Source organism: Hylobates moloch, unplaced genomic scaffold, assembly GCF_009828535.3.
Source record: "Hylobates moloch isolate HMO894 unplaced genomic scaffold, HMol_V3 SCAFFOLD_23, whole genome shotgun sequence".
In the NCBI taxonomy this organism is placed as follows: domain Eukaryota; kingdom Metazoa; phylum Chordata; class Mammalia; order Primates; family Hylobatidae; genus Hylobates; species Hylobates moloch.
Window position 1 is genome coordinate 23599552 of NW_026652298.1, and position 23309 is coordinate 23622860.

Consider the following 23309-nt stretch of genomic DNA (forward strand, 5'->3'; position numbering starts at 1 on the left):
TAAGTTTTCTGAACACCTAGAGCTTACACTTTCAAAAGTTTTTTTCCTTTTAACCAGTTAAGTAACATTTTTTAAAAAAAGTATTGTTGGGATTCCTGCCATCTCAGGCAGACCATATAGAATGTAATCTACGAATTCTGTAGGTGATGATTATGTGTGTCAGTTCCCCAAGGGTGCACACCTTGAGGTTGATTAAAGTGCATAGACAGAAAGGAGGAAATCGCGAAACGAAGCAGCGTAGTAGTTTGAGGTCGTGTATTAAATGTGTCTGCCTCCTCTCTCCTTCCATTCCCCTCCTTCCCACGCCCATTTGCTTCCAATCATCACTCATTTAAACTCAGAAAGATGGAGGGAGGATACAAGAGGTCAGTTGACCTTGGTTATTCCATCACTAAGTTCATTTTATGTTGTTTTACATTTTGGTTTTGGAGTCAGTCCCAAGGCTGACTAAATACATCCATGTGAGACTCAAGTGCATATGTTCACAGGCCCTTTTCTCTCATTTTTGTGCACCTAGGTCCTCTAGTTTCTTAAAGTTAGCAAAAGAATGATTTCTGGTTACATGGGACCTTGCTGGAATAAGCTCTGTATACTTCAAAGTGCAGGAAAAGCATGAACGGCTCGCTCAATACACGCCTTTTCATTTCTTTTCTCTCTCTTGTCTTAAAAGCAGACCCTGAGATAAAGATTCAAATAAAAGCAGGTTGTTTGGCAGGTGAAGGAAACACCAACAGGTGAGTGAGATGTGAGAGAAGATGAAGGCAGCTGGTAAAGAGTGTGTTACAAGCTAGCCTTCACCATGGGCAGCAGGAGCTGAAGCCTTCTCCGGAAAACAGTGTTCCACTCACCCCCCAGAGTCACCACGACCAACTCCTGTAAGTCAATAGTTGAACGTTGATGGGCTGTTAATATTTTCACACTTTTGGCCTGACTGCATGGGTGGACAAAGTGTGCTTAGGTGGCTGAAGAAAGTGGAAGTCAGGCACCATGGGCTGACAGGGTAATTGTGTGGAGATACGAGCGGGGCACCTACAGTGCAGCTGGAGTTGGTGACATGAGAATGGCCCCTATTCTCAGCCCATTGATTTGTAGACTTGCATTTCAAGAATGAATTAAGAGACAGCTATGACTCTCCTTTAGCTATAGTAATATCTAGAAATGCTAGTTTCCAAGGTTATTGGAAGAAAAATATAATGCTACTAAGTAGGACCACATTCTACCTATCTATGCAGCGTTTTCTGGTTTATATCCTGAATACGTTATCCCATGAATTGCCTAACTCAACCTTATTTTACTTTTATAATAATTTGACTACTGACAATTTGAATTTCTTTCTTCTTTCTTGAATAGTCAGATAGGGGTTCGTAAGAGGTGATTTCCTAGCGTCAGTTTACTCCACTCGCTCAACCCAGACGTTTCTTGAAATTATAGAGTAGTGATTTTGAAAACTGTAAGTCAAGCATTGCTTATTTCTAAAAACTTTCTGTTATCCTTATAAGGTTCTTAGCTGTGGGAGTAGGGTGTACAAATATACAGGGATTCTGTCTCATGTTGTAGTGGGACGCTGTTTTTTTCTGCCAGCATCTTTTTCTTGTGGATCCGTTTTTCCTCAAATCCATTTGGCTGTGTGTGTATGTGTGTGTGTGTTTGTGTGTGTGTGTGTGTGCATAATGGGCCTCATAAATATACATCCCACTTCCAGGGTTGGCATGTGACTGGGACCAGACCCATCTTATTGTAGCATTGGCTGGACACACAGAGGTGGAAACATGATCGAATCATGGCCAGAGTATACAGTATGTGTAAGAGAGAGAAAGAGAGAGGAACTGGGGGACTGAAGCTCTCCTTTTTCCTTGTTTGCTCATCCGGGATAACATAAAGCTGGGGATGACTGTGGTCACTTTCGTGACTCCTCTAGGTGGAGAGGCATAGATAGCATGCCGAGTGTAGCCAAGTGGAGACAAATAATAGAGATGAAAAGTCCTGGAGGTTTAGACCCTGGATCTGGCTTGATTGAGCTCGACCTCAGGGCCTTCTGAACCAATTTTTCTGTGAGCTAATAATTCTTCTTCTTCTTGTTTTTTTTTTTTTTTTTTGCTTAAGCTAATTTAAATTAGGGTTTTGCACCTGCAATAGAAAGGCTTCTGACTAAAACATAGAGCTGGCAAGAAACTGAAGATGAAAGAGAAAATGTGTCAGAAAAAAGTTTAGAGATACCTAGCTTAATAATGAAAAATCTTTTTTTTTTTCCTAATTGAATACCCTTTATTTCCTTCTCCTGCCTGATTGCCCTGGCCAGAACTTCCAGCACTATTTTGAATAGGAGTGGTGAGAGAGGGCATCCCTGTCTTGTGCCAGCTTTCAAAGGGAGTGCTTCCAGTTTTTGCCCATTCAGTATGATATTGGCTGTGGGTTTGTCATAGATAGCTCTTATTATTTTGAGATATGTCCCATCAATACCTAATTTATTGAGAGTTTTTAGCATGAAGGGTTGTTGAATTTTGTCAAAGGCCTTTTCTGCATCTATTGAGATAATCATGTGGTTTTTGTCTTTGGTTCTGTTTATATGCTGGACTACATTTATTGATTTGCATATATTGAATCAGCCTTGCATCCCAGGGATGAAGCCCACTTGATCATGGTGGATAAGCTTTTTGATGTGCTGCTGGATTCGGTTTGCCAGTATTTTATTGAGGATTTTTGCATCAATGTTCATCAGGGATATTGGTCTAAAATTCTCTTTTTTGGTTATGTCTCTGCCAGGCTTTGGTATCAGGACGATGCTGGCTTCATAAAATGTGTTAGGGAGGATTCCCTCTTTTTCTATCGATTGGAATACTTTCAGAAGGAATGGTACCAGCTCCTCCTTGTACCTCTGGTAGAATTCGGCTGTGAATCCATCAGGTCCTGGACTCTTTTTGGTTGGTAAGCTATTGATTATTGCCACAATTTCAGAGCCTGTGATTGGTCTATTCAGAGATTCAACTTCTTCCTGGTTTAGTCTTGGGAGGGTGTATTTGTCGAGGAATTTATCCATTTCTTCTAGATTTTCTAGTTTATTTGCATAGAGGTGTTTGTAGTATTCTCTGATGGTAGATTGTGTTTCTGTGGGGAGTGGTGATATCCCCTTTTTCGTTTTTTATTGCATCTATTTGATTCTTCTCTCTTTTCTTCTTTATTAGTCTTGCTAGTGGTCTATCAATTTTGTTGATCCTTTCAAAAAACCAGCTCCTGGATTCACTAATTTTTTGAAGGGTTTTTTGTGTCTCTATTTCCTTTAGTTCTGCTCTGATTTTAGTTATTTCTTGCCTTCTGCTAGCTTTTGAATGTGTTTGCTCTTGCTTTTCTAGTTCTTTTAATTGTGATATTAGGGTGTCAATTTTGGATCTTTCCTGCTTTCTCTTGTGGGCATTTAGTGCTATAAATTTCCCTCTACACACTGCTTTGAATGTGTCCCAGAGATTCTGGTATGTTGTGTCTTTGTTCTCGTTGGTTTCAAAGAACATCTTTATTTCTGCCTTCATTTCATTATGTACCCAATAGTCATTCAGGAGCAGGTTGTTCAGTTTCCATGTAGTTGAGCGGTTTTGAGTGAGTTTCTTAATTCTGAGTTCTAGTTTGATTGCACTGTGGTCTGAGAGACCGTTTGTTATAATTTCTGTTCTTTTACATTTGCTGAGGAGAGCTTTACTTCCAACTATGTGGTCAATTTTGGAATAGGTGTGGTGTGGTGCTGAAAAAAATGTATATTCTGTTGATTTGGAGTGGAGAGTTCTGTAGATGTCTATTAGGTCCACTTTGTGCAGAGCTGAGTTCAATTCCTGGATATCCTTGTTAACTTTCTGTCTTGTTGATCTGTCTAATGTTGACAGTGGGGTGTTAAAAAAAAATGAAAAATCTTAAACACAATAAAATGCATTCAATATCAACTAATGAGATTTTTATGAAACTAGAGTATGTACAAAATTATGACACAATGGCTGGGAGCGGTGGCTCACGTTTGTAATCTCAGCACTTTGGGAGGCCAAGATGGGCAGATCCCTTGAGGCCAGGAGTTCAAAACCAGCCTGGCCAACATGGCAAAACCCTATCTCTTCTAAAAATACAAAAATTAGCTGGGCATGGTGGTGCACTCCTGTAATCCCAGCTACTCACAAGGCTGAGGCAGGAGAATCGCTTGAACCTGGTAGGTGGAGGTTGCAGTGAGCTGAGATCGCTCCATTGCACTCCAGCCTGGGCAACAATACAGAAACTCTATTTAAAAAAAAAAAAATGATGACACAACTGGCAACAAACACTATTATTTTCCTTAAAGTAACTGGAATACAAAGTGAAATGTCCACCAGTACCCACATCTGGATAACCATACTTTGCCAGTCAGTGTTTTTTCAAGAAAATATGGTGTTGCATGAAAAAACTGTCTAATTCAGCGTGCAACTCCAATACTCATACAAATTGTTTTCCTCAAGTCAACCAGTACTTTAGCATGCAACAAAAGTGCTTTACGAGGACTTTCCATTTTATAACAGAATATTAAAAAACAGTACACTCAAAGGTTGACAACTAACAATTTTTAGTGCTTTATCAAGGACATTCCTAAGTGAAACTCTTTTTCCTTAAATTTTTTTCTGTAACCTCATATTAGAAATCATCTTCTTTTCTTTTTAAGTCATGAATGCCATGGCAGTGAAGAATATGACTATTTGGCTGGGTATGATGGCTCATGCCTGTCATCTCAGCACTTTGGGAAGCCGAGGTGGGTGGATCACTTGAGGTCAGGAGTTCGAGACCATCCTGGCCAACATGGTGAAACTCCGTCTGTACTACAAATACAAAAATTAGCCGGGTGTGGTGGCATGCGCCTGTAGTCCCAGCTACTAAGGAGGCTAAAGCAGGAGAATCGCTTGAACCCGGGAGGCAGAGGTTACAGTGAGCCAAGATTGCACCACTGCACTTCAGCCTGGGCAACAGAGTGAGAATCCATCTCAAAAAGAAAAAAAAAAGAAAAAAGAATATGATTATTACAATAGTTTGGTGCCACTACCTTGATGGGTGTGAGGATTCCAGCAGTTTTACCCACTGGTGCTTTTGCACTTTCAATGCAAATGTCAACCCAGAGAGTGATATAGTTTGGATATTTGTTCTCACCCAAATCTCATGTTGAAATGTAATCCCCAGTGCTGGAGGTGGGGCCTGGTGGGAGGTGTTTGGGTCATCAGGGTGGATCCCTCATGGCTTGGTGCTGTCTTTGCACTAATGAGTGACTTCTTGTGAGATCTTGTTGTTGTAAAGTATGGCACCTTCCCCCCATTCTCTCTCTTGCTCCTGCTTTGGCCACGTGATGTGCCTGCCCCTGCTTCAACTTCCGCCACTAGTAAAAGTTTCCTGAGGCCTGCCCAGAAGAAGATGCCCGTGCCATGCTTCCTGTACAGCTTACAGAACCATGAGCCAATTAAATCTCTTATCAATTACCCAGTCTTAGGTATTTCTTTTTTTTTTTCTTTTTAGGTATTTTTTTATAGCAATGCAAGAACTGCCTAATACAGAGAGCAAGACATAACCATCTCAATATTGTTATGAAAATAGTTTTGATCTGGCAGATTCCTTGAAAGAATTTGGGGAACCCACAGGAGTGGGTGGGCCATACTTTGCAAATCACTAATTTAAAATGTGCTATTATTCTATCACTGAAAAAAAGACTAACCGCATCCCTATGACTGCCAGGCACTTTTGAGAGCATGGGATATGTCAGTGAACAAAACAAGGAATTCTGCCTTCATGGCGCTATTTTCTAGCAGGGTAGCAATAGACAATAAGATAGCAAATATAATATGCAGGCAAATTAGGAAATGCATTAGGAGATGATAAGTGCTATGGACAAAATAAAAAGCAGAGCAAAGTAACAGTGACTGGGAGTGCTGGTGGGTGACAGGTAGCAGGTTGAAAGTTTAGAGTGGTCAAGATAGGCCTCACGCAAAGGTGATAATTTTGAGCAAAGTCTTAAAAAAGATGAAGGAGTTAGCCATGTGGCTTTCTGGTGGAAGAGCATTTCAGTTAAAGGAACAGCCAGTACAAAAGCTACAAAGTAGGAGTATGCCTGGTATGGTTAAAAAACACGAGGACACCAGTGGGGAGGGAGTGGAGAGATTGAATGTAAAGTACTAGAAAATGTGGTCTGAGAAGTAAGGGAGGGAGCACATCATGTAGAGAAATGGGAGACACTGGAGGGCAGAAGAGTGACCCAATTTCTCTTATGCCTTAAAAATGGTCAGTTTTGGCCAGGCATGGTGGCGCATGCCTATAATCCCAGCATTTTGAGAGGCTGAGGCAGGAAGATTGCTTGGGCCCTTGAGGCTGCAGCGAGCCTTGAGGCTGCAGTGAGACTTGAGACTGCAGGTGGTACCACTGCACTCCAGCCTGGGTGAAAGAGCGAGACTTTGTCTCTGAAAAGAAGGAAGGAGGGGGGCGAAGGAAGGAAGGAAGGAAGGAAGGAAGGAAGAATGGACGGAAGAAAGAAAGATAGGTAGGTCAGTTTTGTAGCTGTGTTGAGGATAGAGAACAAGGATAGAAAATGGATGAGTGATAATAATGGGCCAGGCCAGAGTGGTAGATGTGGAACTGGTGAGAAGGTAGACTCAGTAGAAATTCCTAATGGTTTTGATGTGGGATATAAGAGTAAGAGAGAATTCAAAGATGACTTCAAAGCTATTGACCTGAATAACTGAGAAGATGGTGAATCTCTTATACAAAAATTATTCAAAATTTGCCATAAATGAAAGTAAAGTGTAAAATTATAAAACCTTAAAAAGAAAATACTGAAGATCTTCATGACCTATAGATAAGCAAAGAATTCTTAAACATGACATCAAAAGCATGATCCATAAAAGAAAACAAAGTGTATTGGACTCATCAAAATTAAAAATTTTTGCTCTGTTTAAATATTCTGTTGAGAAAATAAAAATAAAGTCATAGCCTCGGAAAAATTATTTGCAAATCACATATCCCACAAAGGCTTTGTATCTAGTATCTGTCTGTCTGTCTATTTATCTATCTATCTATCCATTCATCTATCTATCCATTCATCCATCTATCTATCTATCTGTCTGTCTGTCTGTCTCTATCAATATACACACACACACAATTTAAACTCAACAACAAGAAAATAATCCCATTTGAAAATGGGAAAAAGATCTGAACAAATACATATCCAAAAGACGGCAGAGAAGCACATGAAAAGATGTTTAACATTATTAACCCTTGGGGAAATGCAATTAAAGTCACCATGATATACTCCAGCATACCTATCAGAATGCCTAAAGTAAAAAATACAATACCAAGTGCTGACAAGGGTGAGGAACAACTGGGTCTCAGATATTGTTGGCAGAAATGTAAAGTGGTATGGCTAGTCAGGAATAAAATTTGGAATTTCTTATAAAGTTATACATATACTTCCCATATGATCCAGCAATGCCACCCCTGGATATTTATCCTAGAGAAATGAAAACTTACGTTAAACAAAACCCAGTACACAAATTATTCATAGCAGCTTTATTTCTAATAGGCAAAAAGTAGAAACAACACAAATATCCTTCAACAAGTGAATGAATAAACAAACTGTGGTATATCTATATAAGCAAATACTGCTCAGACAAAAAATAAAAAGAATGCATGTAACAACTTGAATGGATGTCAAAGGTATCAGGCTGAGAGAAAAAAAGTCAATTTCAAAAAGCTACCTACCATATGATTCAATTTATATGACATTCTCAATATGACACAATTATAGAGATGTGGAATGGATCAGTGGTTGCCAGAGGTTAGGGTTGGAGGGGAGACGACATGAGGGAGCTTGTTTGGGGTAAAGGAATAATTCTACATACTGATTGTATCTACTGCTGGTTACAAATATCTCAACATGTAACAACATTTCTTAGAACATTTCATACATCAAGAAAAAAAGTGAATATAAAAACTGGTGAAATCGAAAAAGATCCATAGTTTAGTCAACAGTATTGTACCAATGCCAATTTCCTGATTTTTATACTTGTACTGTAGTTATGTAAGATGTTATTTTGCAGGGAATCAGGGTGAAGGATTCACAGGAACTCTGTACTATTTTTGCAACTTATCCATGAGCCTAAAATTAATTCAAAATAAAAAGGAAAAAGCTAGGGTTTCCATTAACCAGGATTGAAAAGACTGCACATAGAGTAAATTTTATAGGAGGAGATGAGGGGTTCAATTTTTGACGTTCTAAATTTCAGATGTCCAGTACAAATGCTTATGTACAAGCCTGGAGTTTGGGAAGGGAATCTGAATGAAATATGCATTTGGGAGATTATATTTAAAACCATGAGACTGGATAGGCTCATCCAGGACAGGAACATAGATCAAAAAGAAAAGAGGAGCAAGGACTGGCCTTGGGATGTTCCACTACCAGACAACAGGAGAGAACAGAGTGAACTCTTGGGAGGTAATAGTTCCATGTTTACCATTTTCCTTTTTGTGAAAGCTTTTTAGGGTGAGTGTGAGTGTGTGTGTGTGTGTGTTGACAGAGCTCTGTTCCAATTCGATTGTTCCAATTCGATTGTTCCAATCTATCAGATTTACTGATAGATTTGAACCTCTTTCAGTTACTGTGGATTTCTTTCTCTTTCTTTGTATCTTAGATATTTTTATTTGTTCATATTTGTTACTTATCAGGAATGACTGAAATAAAAAATGTAATTGAGTCCCATAATCATAATCATAATCATCATTATCACCATCATCATGATGGAGACGGCTTTAAGTGAGAACTGGTCATACGAATATTATTGCTTCTGATTTTCAACAGTAAATAGTTGACATTAATGAATGCACAACCCAGAGTCTATCAACAAGGCTCAAGATATTTTAAATAATATAACATGCCTGTTCACAGGGGAAAAAACCCAGGAAATAACTTATGTGTACTTCTTTATTTTATCATATAAGAAAAGCACAAAAGCACCAGCCATGCCTCTAAGAATGTTGGACCACGTACCTTTGAGAAAAGCTTTGTCTCCTTCATCACGAGCACTTTTCCTCCAGCAGTCAAGGATGCCTGTGTGCAGAATATCAGTTCCTTTGCACCCTGACCGTGTCATCTTGTGGTGGCAAACAGTGTCAAATGGATAGGAATGACTTTCTATCCCAGCAATGCCAGTGACAGATTGTGCGATCATCCAGCTGATGAAGATGTTAGCATTCTTGGGATCTGGAAGAATTCCTTTTGTAATGTCACGGATACCAAAGTAGGAAGCTTGTTAGATGATAATACCCCACACTGACACATTAAAACCCTGGTGCAGTCTCTTAATTCCATCGGATTTGTAGATCTTAACCAGGCAGTTACTGAGGCTTCTGGGTTCCCTTTCAGCTCTAGCTTTACCCACAGTAGCTGCTAGATGGGTACAAAGTCAAGCAGCTGCAAAAATCAAGAGGGTACACCATACACAAGGATGTGGCACAGTGGCATCACGGGGGGCCAGATTGCCTGCAATGTAGCACCACAACTGGGGCCTCTTGTCCACCCCACCTCAGAAGATCTGCTTCTATTTACCTTGGGCAAAGTTGACAGCCTAGGTGGGTAAGTATCTGATGACACTGGCCAGGTTACTGTGGCAGAAGGACAGGACTCCCTGCTCCTTGGGTGTATGAACCACAGTCTGTCAAGCCCTTGCATTGCTCATCTGCGGTGATCTGCTTGCTGGCATGCTGCACTTGCAGCAGCAGCTTGACCCACTTGATGGGCACTGCTGTGGTCTTGGATATGGCCGCAGCCACCCCACCTGCCAGAAAGTCCTTGGAGAAGGTCACAGTGGCATCTGTCATGTTGAAAGGAAAGAGGAGGCTGGCAACTATGAGATGGGACTGGGCTGGGAACCAGCTTTGATTCTGGGGCTCTGGGCAGACTTCTTTCTCTTTTCCTCTGTATTTCATCAATTCTGGTAAAAATGTACAGAATATCAGTAGGAATGCCCCTCACTTTCCCTCATCTATTGAACTTGGCTCAATGATTTTACAAACGGTTTTTTCAATCCCTGCTACCACTAGGGATCATGTATGGTAATATCAATGCTTTGGGAAAAATGAACATTGGATCCATTAAAAGAGGATGGAACATCTGTTGTGAGACTACTTTCCCTAAGGGGAAGATAAACACAAAATCTGATTCACATTTAGGAAAAATTTTTTTACTTTCCTGAAATCATTGTTCATTTGTGATTAGTATCTATTCTTACCATTTTATTTTTAAACAAAAGTTCTATCTCATTTGTCCCATTTTTTCCATTATCATTGCTGTTAAAAAATTAATCCACCTAATTAACTTTCACTTAATGAATAGGCAAATCACGATAATTGCCTTATAGGGTTAGGAATGCAGCCTTGCTTAGAGGGAAGCTTATAATAACTAATGCATATGTTAGGAAACAAGAAGGGGTGAAAATCAATGATCTTAGCATCCATCTCAAGAAGTTAGAAAAAGAACAGCAAATTAAAACCAAACAAAGGGGAAGAAAAGGAATAATAAAAATGAAAGCAGAAAATAATGAGATACAGAGCAAACACATAATATAACAGAAAAGTTCAACCCAAACAAAAGTTATCTCTGTGCAAGAAAGTTTGACAAAGACAAAAAAGAAAAGCTACAATTGCCAATATCAGGAATTAAGAATGGAACATCACTTTAGATCTTATAGGTATTAAATTATGTATGAGGATACTATAAAAATTTATTCCAATGAATTTAAAAAATGGCACAACTTAATTACTAGCAAAAAACAATTTACCAAACCGACACCTATTTCTGACATGAGTAGAAATAGAATACATGAGCAATCGTTTTGTAAGTCGCCTATTCATATTCTCAGTCCGTATTCAACTGGGGTGTTTGTTTTTTAAAAAATTGATTCATGGAACTTCTTTATATATTAATATATTAACTCTTTGTCATATACCTTGTAAATGTTTCCCTCAGTATTTTTACCTTAACGTTTTATTCATAGAATATAGAAGTTTGAAATTTTATTATGTAGTTAAGTTTTTTGAACTTTTTCTTTCTAAATTTTTTTTGCTATTATTCTCAGTCTATCCTTATATGTTTTCTTCCAGTTTATGATGATGATGATGTGTTTTTAAAATTAATTCTTTAAAACTTCTGGAACTTAATTTGATGTGTGATGTGAAGCAAAGGATCAATTCCCCCCCGACCCCCACCTCCATAGCCGATTTTCTCAACATCATTTAAAATATAATCAATATTTTTTCCATTGGTTTCTGATGCTCCCTTGATCAAATACTTAAAGTTTGTGTATACTAGTGTCTCTCTTTTTACTTCTTTGTTAATTCTTCTGTAAAATTGCTCTTTAAACTTTTTTTCGTGCCTTTCACACCTTTTAGAAGAACATTAATTTTACCATGTTAAAAAAAATCCCATGGAATTTATTCAGTTGTTTTTTCAAAACCATATGCTTTGGAGGTGAAAATCCAGACATTTTAACAAAGTTAATGTGTCAAACTTAATAAAAGATCGGCGTTTGTGCTCTGACATGCATTATCTCTAAAATGTCAATAGTAATATTTGATAGATTTGTTGGAAAGATACAATAAAATGTAAAATATATAAAATACCTTGAACAATCCTTGGTATAGCTGGGTAATAATAACTCCCAATATTCATTGCCTTCAGTGAATGCTGACTATTGGCTCACACTTCTGTTGATAAAATAAAAAATAAAATAAAATTTGCCTTTTATTAGTATTAGAGGTATTTGATCTTTACATCCTTTTATGCAGCATCTCTATTCTTTTATATAAATATTTTATTCCCTTAGCAAAATTCAATTGTTTTCTTCATATTAATCACACACTTTTTGGTTAGGTTTATTCACAAATATTTTATGCTTTATATTGTTGTTTTGTATAAACTTGGTTTTTTCTCATTTTCTCTTTGGTCATTGATGCTATTAGGCAAGATTGAAAGTGTATATTTATCTTGTATCAGATTACTTTGCTGAAGTCTAAAAAATTAATTTGAGACAATTTCAATTCTCATATGGGCTATATAAGATGATCTTGTGTCCTTATTTCTAATAAAGTGTTTTTTTGTTTCTATTCCTTAATTTTTGAAATTGAATTCAAAAGGAGAATGAGATGATGTATTCTCTTGTTTTGATCCTTAATTTTAATAGAAGTGCCTCTATCCTTTTACTCTAAGTTACTGTGTGGGCTTTTGGTTTAAAGTAGGTATTTGTTACCATGTCGAGAAAGTACCAGCTATGACTCTCAGGCTGCAAACTTGGGTGTGCAAGGAAAGTGACTGAAGTAAATTTGTATTTTGAGCCTTATTCTGCCAGAGGGTAAGACCTCAATCTCTGTTAATTAAGGGTTTTCCCTCTCTTTTTTCCAGAGAACTTACATTGTGCCAAGGCATGGGGGGAGAGTGGGGATCTGATCCTGTGCAATCTCCTCCTCCTTTCACATATCCCTCTATTTCTCTCCTCCCAGTTCTTGCTAAACCAGTCAGCAAAGGTGGGAGAGACTGGGTAGCGAGGAGCAGCAGAGGTTGGGATATTCTTTCTTGTCTCTTTCTCTCACAGATTGCATTGGGGTATGATAGAAAGCAAGGAACATTCAGAGAAGTTTTCCTTGCCCTGATTCCTCTTCTCTTTCCTTAACAGCTTGTCCTCTACTATAAATTTCACAACTCACTAGCTGTGGGGTGAAGTCAAAGGTGGAGCATGGAATGTGGAATGGTGGGAATGAGAAGGTTGGGGAGGATGTGGGTAACTGTGGGAGGAGAGGGGAGGATAGAAGAAAGGACAATTCCAGTAGCAAGTAGAAAGAGGGAGTAGGTCTAGGTCAGCATAGGCTGGCTGCTCTTCTGTTGATAAAATTAGAAAAATAAAATAAATGTTGCCCTTTATTAGCATTTCACATAAGGAAATTTGCTGGCTATTCCTAGTGAGAGACATCTTTGATTTCAATAAGAAATTATAAAAAAGGAAAAAGTAGGTGTAACTTAAATAACTTTCCCTTTTTAATATTTCATATATATGTAAATATAGATCTCATATACATAAAAATACATATATATGTAAATGTAGATTTCATGAATTTTATATATATGTTCTGTAAATATTCTGAAAAAATACATAAATTTGTATTTTGAGCCCTTATTCTGTATGAGCCTTCATATATATATGTGAAATTTTCACATAAAGGGCAGCTTTGACATATGCCATTGATTTTGATACAACATGTCGCTTGGAAGAACGGAGGTAAATGATTTATTTTGTGAGAATGTGTTTAAACAACAGAGTGTTTTGATTTCCTTTGGAAGAAAAGCCTGCTTTCCATTCTACTTGTCCCTTGGAGAATGCAGCAGGCAGGATGGCTGCTCTGGGGGACCACGCTCAGCAATGCAGTCTCCTTTCTCCAGATCGCACATTGTCATTTATTTTTGAAGCTGCGGTTTTGTGCTGTTATTTTTTCTTCTCCATCTGATTCATTCTGAGTCATGGGAAGCACATTCTCATTGCTATGGGGTACACTGCAGAGAGGGCTCACTTGCTTGTTCCGCATCATTAAATTCTTGCTTGTGTCTTTCTATCAGGAATGGTTTGAGGAGTCACAGCACAGAAAAAAAAGGGAGTATGAGCATTGTGCTTGGGAAGATTCAGACTAGGAGAAATAAGATTAATAAAGTGTTCTTTTTTTTTTTTTTCTGTGAACTAATGTGCTTGATGGACAACTAAATCTCTCTGTTTTTCATTGTTCTCAAGCAAACAAGGAACCACTCAACAATGGCATTCTGTCCTGATAAAGGATTTCATTTGAGCATGCCAGTTTCCCAGGCAAGGGGTGAGGGGTGTGTGGGATCACCTTAGTGTCAGAACAGCATTATCAAATGTCAGATGTCCTTGGTCATCATCTTCCCCAAATGTATTAGCTTATAATCTGTCAGCAAGGAATTGAAAGCTATTATTCCAGTCATACTGAAGGGACATGATTTTCCAAAATATAGGAGGTTTCTGTTCATTAAGAATCCACTGGTGCTGAGCATAGCTTGAAAATTTTAATTTGAACAAAAGTGGTCCTGTACTCTATGAGAGTTACTGCCAAGGTGATAGAGCAAGGGCAGTATACTTTGAAGATATTAAAAGCTGGACTAAAATGAAAGTATGGTGCAGTTCTCTCCTTTTCTCCTTTTATTCTGTGCTTAATACAATTATTTTAAACATAAATATGGTGCATTTTAGATTTGATCTCTCTTTTGCCTCAAAACATTTAAATCTAATTGATTTGCTGTAGTAGTAATAATTCCATTCACAAGAGACAAAAGCCATAACATCAATAAAATGATAAATGCAATTTGTTGCATTAGTGGTAAGCAATTGGAACAAAATATATTAGTAATTTAGAAACCATTCTCTATTTATGTGCATGCTCCCTATTAAATGCACAGAATGGAAGGACATAGGGGATAACATATTTTCCCATTGAGATGCGTCCTTTTATTTGAGATTTCGTCTATTGTAAGTTATAAAAAAGCATATTTGCCCCTGTAACTGCAGCTTGCAGTAGAATCCATTTTCAGCACTTTTGAATTCAGCTCACATAGCCTTCTTGTAGGCTACAAGGAGGTTCAAGCTGTTCTAAAATAGTCATCACGATCCATTACACTCTGTTCCCTGTAGCTTTTGTTCCCAGTTGTGTGTGATACTGTAATTGTGAAAGAAAAGTTAAAATACATGCTGACTTTACACATGGAAGGGTTATAGTTTCATTTGTTCAAAGCATTCTTGCATATACTATCCAAAATCTTGTATGAATAATCCAGGACAAAGGAAACATTTCAAAACAGGACATATCAAATTAATATTTCTTTATGTTAAAAGAAACACCTTAGGAGAAAAATGCCAAGTTTACATGTGGCATTTTGACTTGGTTTACATGTGGGAAATAGAAAATTCAAGCCAATAATTTAAACACTAAAGATTTACTACAAATATCTGTATCACCAAAGTAAAAGCATTTTGCCTAAGAACACATTAAAAACTTCTTTAAAAATTGTATTCTTGGCCAGGTGCGGTGGCTCATGCCTGTAATCCCAGCACTTTGGGAGGCTGAGGCTGGTGGATCACTTGAGGTCAGGAGTTCGAGACCAGCCTGGTCAGCATGGTGAAACCCCGTCTCTACTAAAAATACAAAAAATAGGTGGGCGTGATGACGTGTCCCTGTAATCCCAGCTACTCTGGAGCCTTAGGCAGGAGAATCTCTTGAACCTGGAAGGCTGAGGTTGCAGTGAGCTGAGATCACGCCATTGCACTCCAGCCCAGGTGACAGAGTGAGACTCCATCTCAAAAAAGTAAAAAAAAAAAAAAAATAATAATAATAATAATAATTGTATTCTGGGAAATTGTATTTATTCCATTTCTAAATAATAATGAAAGACATAATATATGATATTTTAGATTATGCTTGGGATAATCTAAACAGATTATTTTCGGATGTTGTAGCTTATAGTGAAAGACTTTGAGAGTATTAGAAAAACAACAAAGGGAAAACACTTCCATTCTAGTTCTTGACTTCACACACATTTTAGGGAAAGCTCAACCTTTTCTCCCAGGAACTGTCTCCTATTCCTTCTGCTCATTTTTGCTTCATGTCTTCCAGTCATCCAATCTTCCTTGACATCCTTCACGTTTCCCTTCTCTATCCAATCAGTTATCAAGTCCTATTGTATCTTCTCTAGCAAAACTGCTCTCCTTTAGAGAATCTCAGAATTTTATGCCTTTGAAGGAGACTCCTACAGTCGTTTTTCTCAAAACTTTTTAAGTAGCAGAAACTTTTCTCCAAATGTTACACAGAAGTCCCCAAACTGATAGTAACGATAAAAATAAAACAGATAAAAGAAAATTTGATTTGGTTGAAGCAAGACTTGGGGGGCACAGACTCTTACCTATTTGGTCCATTCATGCTGCCTTGCTATTGTCTCCAAAGATGCTTTCCCTAACCCCAAGGGATCCTTGGAATGGAGAAAATGAAAGTCCAAAGAGATTAAGTGACTTGTCCAGGATCATGAAGCCAGTTAGCAGAGCTGGTCCCAGAAGTCAAGCTGAAGTTTAGTGCTCTTTTGGCTACATCAGGCAAACTCACTATCAACACCACCTGACAGAGCTTATTGTAGTCCCTAGTCTCTCCTGTTAAACTTCTCCGTCATCCTTTGTATCTGTCCCCTGTGCAATAGGCTCCCAGAGCTCTCCACTGCCTCTGAGATCAAGTGCAAGTCTTTATGGGTTCATTTCAGGTTCTTTATAATTTGCACATTTTCTTTTTTTTAATTATTATTATACTTTATGTTCTAGTGTATATGTGCACAACATGCAGGTTTGATACATAGGTATACATGTGCCATATTGGTTTGCTGCACCATCTACTCGTCATTTACATTAGGTATTTCTCCTAATGCTATCCTTCCCCTAGCCCCCTTGACAGGCCCCGGTGTGTGATGTTCCCTGCCCTGTGTCCAAGCGTTCTCATTGTTCAATTCCCATCTATGAGTGAGAATATGTGGTGTTTGGTTTTCTGTCCTTGTGATAGTTTGCTGAGAATGATGCTTTCCAGCTTCATCCATGTCCCTGCAAAGGACATGAACTTATCCTTTTTTAGGGCTGCATAGTATTCCATAGTGTATATGTGCCACATTTTCTTAATCCAGTCTATCACTGATGGACATTTGGGTGGTTCCAAGTCTTTACTATTGTGAATAGTGCCGCAATAAACATATGTGCGTATGTGTCTTTATAGTAGCATGATTTATAATCCTTTGGGTATATACCCAGTAATGGGATCGCTGGGTCAAATGGCATTTCTAGTTCTAGATACTTGAGGAATTGCCATACTGTCTTCCACAGTGGTTGAACTAATTTACACTCCCACCAACAATGTAAAAGTATTCCTATTTCTCCACATCCTCTCCAGCATCTGTTGTTTCCTGACTTTTTAATGATCGCCATTCTAAGTGGCATGAGATGGTATCTCATTGTGGTTTTGATTTGCATTTCTCTAATGACCAGTGATGATGAGCATTTTTTCACGTGTCTGTTGGCTGCATAAATGTCTTCTTTTGAGAAGTGTCTGTTCATATCCTTTGCCCACTTTTTGATGGGCTGTTTGTTTTTTTCTTGTAAATTTGTTTAAGTTCTTTGTAGATTCTGGATATTAGCCCTTTGTCAGATGAGTAGATTGCAAAAATTTTCTCCCATTCTATAGGTTGCCTGTTCATTCTGATGGTAGTTTCTTTCACCGAATTTGCACATTGTCTTACATTGCTCTCCAATTCAAAGCCACTGTGCCAGCCTGGTTGATTTCTTCACTGACCCTGAAAGTACTTCTAAGGCTTTCTTACACTGTCCTCTCTGGCTGCAATGCTGTCTTTCTGTCTAAGGTGCCCTTCAAGGTTCCGATCAAGAGTTTTGGAGCCTGTTCTGAGTATAACAGTTAAGTTACCCCTTTTGTCTTTGGACAAACTAATTCTGTACCTTTTTTTGCTTTTAAATTTCCCATGGGTAAGAATATGTAAAAACATAAGTTCTTCCAGGACTGTGGCTTATTTTGTACATACTTCTGGCATGCTGCTTTGTGAATACCAGCTGTGTTTTGTGGGTTACAGTGGACTACATGATGAAAAATGATACCCCTTTCTTGGTCACCACACAAGAATCCACTGCAGTCTTTTTCATGTAGATGATAGTTACTGGAGTTTACTATTGTCCATTTTTCTTTCCCAAGTTGCTGAACTTTACTCTTGTCCATTTTTCTTTCCCACCGTAGGAAATAGGGTCTAAACAGGCTTTCTATTTGATCTTACACTGTAACTATGCCATCAGCCTAATTATTAAATAATTCTAATTGAATATTAATAAATGTCACTAATAATAATTTAAATGTTCTATGCAATTATCTATTTCTATAAGTTTTCAATAAATATTTAAAGTTTTACAGTAGAGTGATTATAATTGCTTTTCAGAATATAAAGATCACACCAAAAGCCATATTGTTCCTGAATCAGAGGCTATCCATGATTCATTCTTATCCAGATGACAAACTCAGGCAGGACTCCATTCCCTATTACCTCTATAACTACAATTAGAACTAGACTGGAGTTGCTGTTACAGGGTTATTTGAAATAAAAAATGAAGTCAGAATTCTGATTGGTTATTTAGTTTGACAATGATGAATAGCTTTACTAATTAGATTTCTATAATAGGCATTTTTAATATACATTAATACATTTAATAAAACTTCAAGCTACAGATTTAACTCAATTTATTAAAAGCATGTTAATAATATTCAATATACTTAACAATATTTTAGTTTTCCCAACCTTTTCTGAGTATATTAGGTTAAACAGGATGTCTCTCAATGAGAGACTGAGAGGTGTAATTAATAGTCTTTTGATCAATCTTGGAAAAGTCTTTTTGATATATTTCCCAGAAATTGTGAAATTGATGTCTCTAATGATGGGAGCAAATCTCTTCACAATTCAGGATGATTTCCATTTCTTTGCTTTCAACAAAATTGAGGAAGACTTAATTGAGTTGTCAGCTGATGGATCACAAAAATAATATGTGAAGATGTGCCACTGTGTAGTTTTGGCATGTAAAGTGGAAGATGTTCAAAGAGTTGAATGACATTTCTATAGAAAATTTTGCCCCAATTACATCTATTTTTAATTGTGAACAAAGATTCTCAGAGCTTACAAACAAACACATTAGAACTGATACCAAACCCAGTCTCATTATAGCAATAAATCATATTCATCCACCAAAACATAAGTGAAATTAAAAATCTTCACCTGTCCCATGAAGAAAAATAATTCCTAATTTTTTCTTTTTATGTTTAAAATTTAAAATACATTTATATTGTAGCAATATGTAATAATAAGTATCATAATAATACTGAAGAATTTTTTTTTAAATTTTATTTTATTTTAAGTTCCAGGACAATGTGCAGGACATGAAGGTTTGTTAACAGGTAAACATGTGCCACGGTGATTTGCTGCACCTGTCAACCCATAACGTAGGTATTAAGTCCTGCATGCATTAGCTATTTATCCTGATGATTTCCCTCCTCCTGCCCCACTGACAGGCCCCAGTGTGTGTTGTTCCCCTCCCTGTGTCCACATGCTCTCATTGTTCAGCTTGTTTTTTTTTTTTTTTTTTGCTTTTAAATTTCACATGGGTAAGAATATGTAAAAACATAAGTGGGAACATGTGGTGTTTGGTTTTCTGTTCCTGTGTTAGTTTGCTGAGGATAATGACTTCCGGCTCCATCTATGTTCCTGCAAAGGACATGATCTCATTCCTTTTTATGGCTGCGTAGTATTCCATGGTGTATATGTACCACACTTTCTTTATCCAGTCTATCATTGATGGACATTTGGGTTGATTCCATGTCTTTGCTATTGTGAATAGTGCTGCAATGAACGTACACATGCATGTGTCTTTATAATAGAATAATTTATATTCTTTTGGGTATATAGCCAGTAATGGGATTGCTGAGTCAAATGGTATTTCTAGTTCTAGGTCTTTGAAGAATCGCCACACTGTCTTCCACAATGGTTGAACAAATTTATATTCTCACCAACAGTGTAAAAGCGTTCCTGTTTCTCCAAAGCCTCACCAGCATCTGTTGTTTCTTGACTTTTTAATAATCACCATTCTGACTGGTATGAGATGGTATATCATTGTGGGTTTGATTTGCATTTCTCTAATGATCACTGATGTTGAGCTTTTTTTTCATGTTTGTTGGCCCCATAAATGTCTTTTGACAAGTTTCTGTTCATGTCTTTTGCCCGCTTTAAATTTGTTTGAGTTTCTTGTAGATTCTGGATATTAGACCTTTGTCAGATGGATGGATTGGAAAACTTTTCTCTGATAGCTTCTTTTGCTGTGCAGAAGCTCTTTAGTTTAATTAGATCCCATTTGTCAATTTTTGCTGTTGTTGCAATTGCTTTTGATGTTTCTGTCATGAAATCTTTTCCCGTGCCTATGTCTTGAATGGTATTGCCTATATTGTCTTCTAGGGTTTCTATAGTTTTGGGCTTTACATTTAAGTCTTTAATCCATCTTGAGTTAATTTTTGAATAATGTATAAGGAAGGGGTCCAGTTTCAATTTTCTGCATATGGCTAGCTAGTTTTCCCAGCACCATTTATTAAATAGAAAATTATTTCCCCATTGCTTGTTTTTGTCAGGTTTGTCAAAGATCAGATGTTTGTAGATGTGTGATCTTATTTCTGAGATCTCTATTCTGTTCCATTAGTTTATGTGTTTATTTTTGTACCAGCACCATGCTGTTTTTATTACTGTAGCCCTGTAGTATAGTTTGAAGTCAGGTAACATGATGCCTCAAGCTTTGTTCTTTTTGCTCAGGATTGCCTTGGCCATTTGGGCTCCTTTTTGGTTCCATATGAATTTTAAAATAATTTTTCCTAGTTCTGTGAAGAATGTGAATGGTAGTTTAACAGGCATAGCATTGAAACTATAAACTGCTTTGGGCAGTAGAACCATTTTAATGATATTGATTCTTCCTATCCATAAGCATGGAATGTTTTTCCATTTGTTTGTGTAATGTCTGATTTCTTTGAGCAGTGGTTTGTAGTTCTCCTTGTAGAGATCTTTTACCTCCCTAGTTAGCTGTATTCCTAGATTTTTTATTCTTTTTATGGCAGTTGTGAATGGGAGTTCATTCCTGATTTGGCTCTGGGCCTGACTGTTGTTGGTGTCCTGAGATTTTGCTGAACCTAAACTGTTGTTTGTATCCTGAGACTTTGCTGAAGCTGTTTATCAGCTTGTAAAGATTTTGGGCTGAGACTATGGGGTTTTCTAGATATAGGATCATGTTGTCTACAAATAGGGATAGTTTGACTTCCTCTCTTCCTATTTGGATACCTTTCTTTCTTTCTCTTGCCTGATTACCCCAGCCAGGACTTCCAATAGTATGTTGAATAGAAGTGGTGAGAGACAGCATCTTTGTCTTGTGCCAGTTTTCAAGGGGAATGCTTCCAGCTTTTTCCCATTCAGTATGATGTTGGCTGTGGGTTTGTCATAGATGGCTCTTATTATTTTTGAGGTATGTTCCTTCAATACCTAGTTTATTGAGAGTTTTTAACATGAATGAATGTTGGATTTTGTATTAGCCAGGGTTCCCTAGAGGGACAGAACTAATAGGATATATATATCCTATACACACACATATATATATGTATATGAGGGTTTACTAAGTATTATTTTACATGATCACAAGGTCCCACAATAGGCTGTCTGCGAGCTTGAGGAGCAAGAAGAGCCAGTCCGAGTCTCAAAACTGAAGAACCTGGAGTCCGATGCTTGACGGCAGGAAGCATCCAGAATGGGAGAAAGATGTAGGCTGGGAGACTAGGCCAGTCTTGCATTTCACATTTTTCTGCCTGCTTTATATTCACTGGCAGCTCATTGGATTACACCCACCAGATTAAGGGTGAATCTGCCTCTAGAAAATGGTAGTTGGGTTAGCCACACACACACACACACACACACACACACACACACACACACACACACAACACACACACACACACACACACACACACACACACACACACACACACATTTCTCAGGTTCTATGGAAACCAAATATGGCCATTTGACAGCATTCTGGCCAAAAATATATGAGTAGAAGTGTGCTGGTGCAAATTCTTTCCTTTCTGCCTTCTTCCTGCCTGGACTGTGAACATGACCTAGAAGTATAAGCAGCCACTTTTCTTTTTTTATATTTATGTATTTATTTATTTATTTATTATTTTACTTTAAGTTCTAGGGTACATGTGCACAATGTGCAGGTTTGTTACATATGTGTACATGTGCCATGTTGGTGTGCTGCACCCATTAACTCGTCATTTAGCATTAGGTATATCTCCTAATGCTTTCCCTCCCCTCTTCCCCCACCCCACAACAGTTCCCAGTGTGTGATGTTCCCCTTTCTGTGTCCATGTGTTCTCATTGTTCAATTCCCACCTATGAATGAGAAGATGTGGTGTTTGGTTTTTTGTCCTTGTGAGAGTTTGCTGAGAATGATGGTTTCCAGCTTCATCCATGTCCCTACAAAGGACGTTAACTCATTTTTTATGGCTGCATAGTATTCCATGGTGTATATGTGCCACATTTTCTTAATCCAGTCTATCATTGTTGGACATTTGGGTTGGTTCCAAGTCTTTGGTATTGTGAATAATGCCACAATAAACATACATGTGCGTGTGCATTTATAGCAGCATGATTTATAGTCCTTTGGGTAGATACCCAGTAATGGGATTGCTGGGTCAAATGGTATTTCTAGTTCTAGATCCTTGAGGAATCCCTATACTGTCTTCCACAATGATTGGACTAGTTTACAGTCCCACCAACAGTGTAAAAGTGTTCCTGTTTCTCCACATCCTTTCCAGCACCTGTTGTTTCCTGACTTTTTAATAATCACCATTCTAAGTGGCATGAGATGGTATCTCATTGCGGTTTTGATTTGCATTTCTCTGATGGCCAGTGATGATGAGCATTTTTTCATTTGTCTGTTGGCTGCATAAATGTCTTCTTTTGAGAAGTGTCTGTTAATGTCCTTTGCCCACTTTTTGATGGGGTTGTTTGTTTTTTTCTTGTAAATTTGTTTAAGTTCTTTATAGATTCTGGATATTCACCCTTTGTCAGATGAGTAGATTGCAAAAATTTTCTCCCATTCTGTAGGTTGCCTGTTCACTCTGATGGTAGTTTCTTTTGCTGTGCAGAAGCTCCTTAGTTTAATTAGATACCATTTGTCAATTTTGGCTTTTGTTGCCATTGCTTTTGGTGTTTTAGACATGAAGTCCTTGCCCATGCCTATGTCCTGAATGGTATTGCCTAGGTTTTCTAATAGGGTTTTTATGGTTTTAGGTCTAACATTTAAGTCTTTAATCCATCTTGAATTAATTTTTGTATAAGGTGTAAGGAAGGGATCCAGTTTCAGCTTTCAACATATGGCTAGCCAGTTTTCCCAGCACCATTTATTAAATAGAGAATCCTTTCCCCATTGCTTGTTTTTGTCAGGTTTGTTAAAGATCAGATGGTTGTAGATGTGTGGTATTATTTCTGAGGGCTCTGTTCTGTTCCATTTGTCTATATCTCTGTTTTGGTGTCAGTACCATGCTGTTTTCATTACTGTAGACTTGTAGTATAGTTTGAAGTCAGGTAGTGTGATGCCTCCAGCTTTGTT

The 23309-nt window shown here is 37.7% G+C and overlaps 1 protein-coding gene and 1 pseudogene across 1 annotated transcript in view; one reads left to right on the forward strand and one right to left on the reverse strand.

Moving 5' to 3' along the window:
- Positions 1 to 8380: 8380 nt before the first annotated feature.
- Positions 8381 to 23309, forward strand: part of SV2C (synaptic vesicle glycoprotein 2C) — a 565988-nt gene continuing 551059 nt past the window's right edge. Inside the window, exon 1 of the mRNA XM_058434087.1 lies at positions 8381 to 8473. The gene's annotated coding sequence lies outside the window, so the exon portion shown is untranslated. The remainder of the gene's footprint in view (positions 8474 to 23309) is intronic.
- On the reverse strand, positions 8946 to 9926 carry LOC116462588 (ADP/ATP translocase 2-like; annotated as a pseudogene).